This window comes from Acipenser ruthenus, chromosome 39, assembly GCF_902713425.1.
Source record: "Acipenser ruthenus chromosome 39, fAciRut3.2 maternal haplotype, whole genome shotgun sequence".
Lineage (NCBI taxonomy): Eukaryota > Metazoa > Chordata > Actinopteri > Acipenseriformes > Acipenseridae > Acipenser > Acipenser ruthenus.
The window spans coordinates 1,717,182-1,723,913 of record NC_081227.1 but is presented as its reverse complement, the minus strand read 5'-3'; positions in this window follow the sequence as shown (position 1 = coordinate 1,723,913).

The window sequence follows — 6,732 nt, the reverse complement described above, 5'->3', positions numbered from 1 at the left end:
AAGTCCAGGTTCAGTAAACATTGCAGATTTATTTCATATCATATGTTGACACCTGTAAAGGCACCATCAGAAGGAAGCTGCTGTTTTCTGCGTTCGAACAGTCATTGCAACCTGCGGTAGAGCTGGAAGCTGTTCTCTTTGCTGGGTTCACTGCATGTTTATCATTTTAAGATACCTCTGTGCTTGGTTCTGGCAACACTAACCACTTTGAAGTTAACATTAACCCACTGCTTTCTCACAGAGTGTTTGGATTTCTTAATCCAACAGCTTGTCTAGAAAGGGATTGTTTAGAGGACTTGGAGCGATTGATTGCCCAAAGCCCAGAGTATCTTAATCACCGTTGACAATAGTACCAGAGCTCTGGAAAGAGTACACACACAGGGTGAGTAATTGGACTGTCTTTCCACCCCCCCGTAATTATGGTGTTAAAGTGGAATGGGTTTATAGAATGTCATGGACTGCCCTTGCTCAATTCCTACTCAACACACGTCATTTCCTAATCCCTGAAAGCAGAGCTACGTCTTTGGAATCCGAGATTACATCACTGGATCGCCATGGTAATTCACTGGCATTAGAATGGTTTCCCAATAGGTGTTTTAAGGACTTGGGAAATGGAGTCAGAACCTTTGACTAAAACCTATGACAGCCGCTCCCTAAATCAGATTTAACTGCAGTAACCCGAGTACAGTTCAAACGTCAACCACAGCTTGAACAATGAACACAGAACGCAGCGGTGGGACAGACACTCAAGTAATAAATCATATCAAGACACGCATAACGTTGTGGAGCTCTATTTATTAAATCATAAGGGGGAAGAACGATGCCACAAGCCCTGGGTTAATATCCCACATCAACTCCAGATATTTCCTGTTGGTTTAAACAACTTGCTAAGGAGTGAAAAATCAAGTGTAATTGACAACAAGGTTAACTGGTCGTATACAAGGTACTATATAATGGTAATGTATTGCTGGAGGGGCTGTATTAATGCACAGAGACTTTATAACACTGTAGTTGGGAGCCATAGGTATAAGACAATTTGTAATTTTTTGTGTCGTCTTATGGATGACAAATTAAATGAAGAAAAACTCACACAAACTCTTTCTACCTCATGCATAGAAAATAAACTTGAGGTTCCTCTAAAAACTTTTTTTTTTTTGGTTCCTCAATATTATAAATGCACCAAAAATATGTACTGCTGCTTCTATGAACTAAACACAAACAAATGCGTGCCAGGAAGTTGACGACTCCTCTGAAGACCAGGGACAAACTCAGATCTTTCCCAGGAACCTACATAATTGAGCTAATGCTGCCAGTTTCCACTTAGGAATTAAACTCCTGACCTTTGTGGTGTAAAGCAAGAGATTAACTGCTTTGCCAAAACATGCCTGCTAATCTGTCTCCCTATAGGGTGTGTATATTGAGTATATGATACCGGATAGCGGATCACTACCACTTCTATTCAGCTACTTTGGAATTTAGCTGAATTAGTCATTTGGCTTCACTGGTGAATCCGCCATTGATGGACTACATCACCCCGAGTAATCCAGGCTCATTGTGATTCCAGTGTAAACTGCTCCCACGTTCATTGTGGCTGGCCACACATTGGGCATACCGTAATACTGTGGCTTGGAACTGTGGGTTTTGTCACTCCCAGACCCATGATGTTTTTTTGTTTCCCATACAAAGACAATGGGATCTAAAACTAGGAGCCAAACAGTCTGCCGGGGGCGACTGCCAAGTGATGACACGATGGAAGGCTGCAGCATGAGGGAAATGGAACTCTGTAGGATTGGTCTGTAGTTCCTGTTTAAATGAACTGACCTACAAATCCACTTCTTTACTCCACTCCACTTGAGTTATTTAAAAAATGTATACAGTCTCATCGCATTACCGTAGCAGAAATGACCGTCTCTTACACCAAAGCAGAGCTCATTGGTCAACGTTAAATGGAATGAATCTGAAAAGAATTAGAATTTACAGGACAGTCGGGTTCTTTTCAGTTTCCCCGTGATCTAGAACAGATCACTGCAAGACTGTTGACCTGATGCTTTACCTTCAGACAGGATTCTGGTAACTTGCCAGTAAAATAAAAAATGAAATCTAGTCCGATGTGAAATAATATTGTTTTAGCAAGAGTTTCAGCAGATGCCACAGCAGTGACAACAAATATCACACTGAAATAAAAATAAATGATTTGAACAGCCCCAAGATCTTTCACTCAATTGGAAAGTCAAGGGATGGGCGAGATCAGAACGTTGGATTCAATTACAAGTAAACAAATCAATACTTGCCCTATCAAATATCCATCAGGCAATACATTAAAACTCTGCTTAAAGATAACGCAACATATGTCACCAAGTCTTAAATAGTGCTTTTTCCTTCACTGAAGCAATGTGCTTTATATGGGGGGGCCATTGAGGACATAGAAAAAACTAATGATCTTGTGATCTTGACATAACGGTTTAAAATGTCAAAAACCTGAGATAATTGATCTCGTTATCTCCACATAACAGTTTGAAATGACATAATCTTGAGATAATTGATCTCGTTATCTCCACATAAGTTTGAAATGACATAATCTTGAGATAATTGATCTCGTTATCTCCACATAAGTTTGAAATGACATGATCCTGAGATAATTGATCTTGTTATCTCCACGTGACAGTTTGAAATGACGAGTTTTGACGTTGTTTTACATACCAACAAATTAGAAATTCTGAACAAGGGAATAATACTGGGGTAAGACGAAGCTAGACTACTGTGTAAACTTGCACGTGCAATGCTCTTTGCTGATCACCTCAACATCTCTTTCAAAGTAGCATAATGACAGCTTTATTGCAAACATCCTATAAATTCTAGTTTATTTTTTGTTGTTTAGCTTTTCTCGTACTGTAGCATATTTATTTTCATCCCAACAGTTTAGCCAGCTGTTTACTGACAGCTAAATGAAGTACTTCCTAAACAGTGCTTGACGGTCAAATAAAACAAATTAGCCCTGACTGTTTATACAGCTTACAACTGTCTATTTCATGATTACGTCGAATGTTTTTCCACTGCTTCAATGACATGTAATGATTTCTGTTTGTTTGCTTATTTTCAGGTGTTTTCCTTTTTGGCAGTGTGTTTGGTAAAGGTTATCTGTGCCTAGCTTTACATCATTGGTGAAGTGTAATTACACTAGACTGAAGATGTATTGTTATAAATGACTTCTCTCTCTATTGGTTGATTATTGTAATACACTTCAATTGGTACTCTGTAATTTAACCTCAAATTCCACCAGAAAAGTGAAGTAGTAATTAGAAAAGTATTAATGTGCTAGAGCAGTCCCATCCAACCTGTTGGACGAAATAAGCCATACTGGTTTTACCAAGAATGCCTTATTTGACTATACAAAAAAAAAGAAAAGAAGATAAAAAAGTTTCCTGGAAGGCTGACTAAATACTATGCACTACGATACAGATCCTGTCATTAAAGCACACCATTTTCACTGAACTTGCTTCTGTCTAAGACTACCTATTGTCCTTGCAGTCTTTTAAAAGTTTTACAAAGTTTGTTGAATATTAATAAAGGATAAGACTTTCGAGGCAACTAGAGTACGACTAATATTTTACATAGTATACACATACAACAACACAAAAGAGTATAGAATCGATATAATAGAGGGTGTTTTACATCACAGTAACAAGAAAGATTGTAAATGCTTTATTAAAATAAAGATAATATTTTCAGTAATATGCAGTATTGTGGGGCTCAACGCTTTAGAATAGGGTATCTGAACCACACAATCCCACTTAAAAATGCTTGAGCGGCTGCATGGTTAACAGGAGTTGTACATATTCTCTTTTTAGCTAATACTTATAGCCACAGTATTCACCTTAGGAGCCTCACTGTTTTATATGATTGTTTGTCCTATATCCACCATGTTAACTTTGTCAGTGACTCATGCTTTGAAAATGTATTTCAAATTATGTTTCAATACCCTACAGATAAGACCTGGACTGAAGTTCAACATAAAAACACAATTAATCAAATAACTGAAACAAAATGAAGGGTTACATTGCAGTATATCTACTGGGGAGCATGTAAAAACAGACCCTCTCCTCCTTAGTTGGCTTGAGTTCAGCACTCAGTTCCAACTTTTTGATACACAATATATTCCTTATTAGGTTGGGATTTTTTCATATGAAGGTGAATGCCAGCAGGTTTTAAAAAATAATAACTAATTTGCAATCTGCAAATCGAACCCCTTCTCTTCTCATCTCTCCTGTGTTTCACTGTAAACATCAGACCCTGTCATTTAGGAATGTTTTTCAAGTCTGTATTGATGAATGAAATAGAGTGATGTTCATGAAACTCTATACTGTGGTGGAATATCAGATTTTTATTAATCAAAACAGACTTAAAAATAGGAAGCCACAACTTGTTTTAAGGGTGAATTGTTAATTAAATAGATAAAGTAATCTTTTTATTAATAAAAAGTCAGTTACTTACCTGGTATGGCCACGTAGTGTGCATGGTGAGTCATGCAGTCAGGGGAGCGTAGGTTTGTGTCCTGTGCAAAGTTGCCTCACAGAAGATGTAGCCTTGGTTCTGCCACTCTGGTGGGTTAGGGAGGCAAAAATTGACAAGGATGATCATTTAAAGCATTTAGGTGATTGTGATTATTTTGTTGTTTTACTATAACTTTCCTTGTTTTTACTGTACTCTGGACCTGGCTCTCCTGCAAATAGGGAGGTGTAATAGGAAGGGACTGAGACATCTCATCATGCTACTGGTGGGGGAAAATAATTGGGCACACTCAATTAAAAAAAAAAAAAAGTCAACTGAAACTGCTCAGCAAACATCAAATCCCTACTTCAGGATTATCACCTCCAAGTTGATCATATCATTGAAATGGGGTTTTACGTTTGCTTAAAGGCACATAAAAAAGGCTACTTTTTTCATAGTGTTTGCACAATTTACTATAAACGTAATTTAGAAAATAACTTCATGTAGAAAGATTTATAGCATTGGCTGGAGCGAAAGCTTTAGGGTGTTTGTTAAAATGTTATACAATTCATCTTAAACTTTCTGAAGTCTTAATCATGCTTTTCTTTCTCCTATAACCAATTATACAGGGAAAAAGGCTTTTAAATTCTAGTGCCCAAAACTCTGCTGCCAGAAGTCGTGAAAATGGCCTTCATAAAGAACCTGGTTTTCTCTATCGTTTTGCCAGTTACATTGTTCAGTCTATCCTCTTGTTTAAAATACATAGCTCTGCCAAGCAGTCCCCTAATGATTTCCATTTCGCCATGTTTAATCCAAATTAAAATCTCCGCAGAACAACCGGATACTGCCCTATAAACATGGGCTTTGTTTACTGAAAGGATCCACGGCGCACGACAAAAGTCTACTATTTGTTTAAATGCAGTAAATCAACTTTATTGTAGTTTTTAATTACAGGTTATTTTTTTCTAGGGCAAGTTGAGGTCGTAGTAAGAGCATTTTTCTTTTATGACATATAAATACATTGCGTTATTTCTTTTGAAAAAAAAACAACAAAAAAAAAACACAGCCCTGGTCTTTGTTCCGACAGTTCAATCCTGGTCTTTGTTCCAACAATACTGAACCATTTAGAAATCATGGTAAGAGCTATAGTTATAGAAAGCACTATAAACTCATAGCATAAGAAAAGCATGGCTAAATGAAAAATGACTATGTAAATATGCCCATGTAAACATTTATAAGGATGGGTATAGATATACCTATTTGTACACTGAATTAGGTTTATTGGCCTGCTGTTTTGAGTGGAGTTATCTTTCTTGTAATACCACGCAGTTTTGATTAGACCTGTATACAGTTCTGCGCTGTTGAAACTAGAGCTCGCCTTGTGTGGCAATCTTTTCTTTATATAGCTTTGTTTTGTTTTCTTCATTAAATCTGAGACTAGGGCTCCCATTGCTGGTACCCTAGTGGCAGGACACGTGTGTGTGTGTGTGTTGAAGAATATCTGCGTGCCTGTGCGGCGTGTCAACACTCAATGCTCTGTGTCTGCCTCATGATTATTCAGTGACGACCCACCCATGTAACACTTCGTCCTGTTACAGTTACAGAAACATTTGTAAGCTGGTAATGGATTTAAAGACTAACTAGTTGGGAACATACCCCATATTGATTAACAGAGCTTTGATCAGAGTTTTTTTTTTTCTGCAAACAAAGCGTGGTTACTGGAAACTGTTTGGTCTCAGGACACACTTCTCTACGTCCTTGAAGTGCCATTTACTTACCAGGTGTTCAACATGTCAGCACAACTTACAAACCATAGCCAAGTTACCCTGTAGTAAGACATCCCAGATTTATTCAAGTGTTCCTTAACGTATCAGTGAACACTGCTTAATGGGATAACACACACAATGCTTATCGTCAGGGGGCCTGTACGCAAGAGCTGATCCAGCGAGAGTTGTGTTCAAGTTCAAGGGCTGAGTGGACCTGGGTGAAGTGAACTCACTGTCGTTTGTGCTGAATCAGGCTTCATGGAGCTGAGTATGCAGTTTTTGGTTCATTGCCCTTCAGTTGGTCGGTCAGATTCAAGGCTCTCTGAACTGCATTCATGTTGCTCTGTGTTTAGAAAGAGCTGTCGCTTCATTCTCAGTCCTGGCTCCGATCCTAGAAACCAGCAGCAGCCCCAGCTTTGAGAACAAAGGGCAACGAAACGAGGATACTCCTTAACACAGTAATACTTTCTATTGTGTA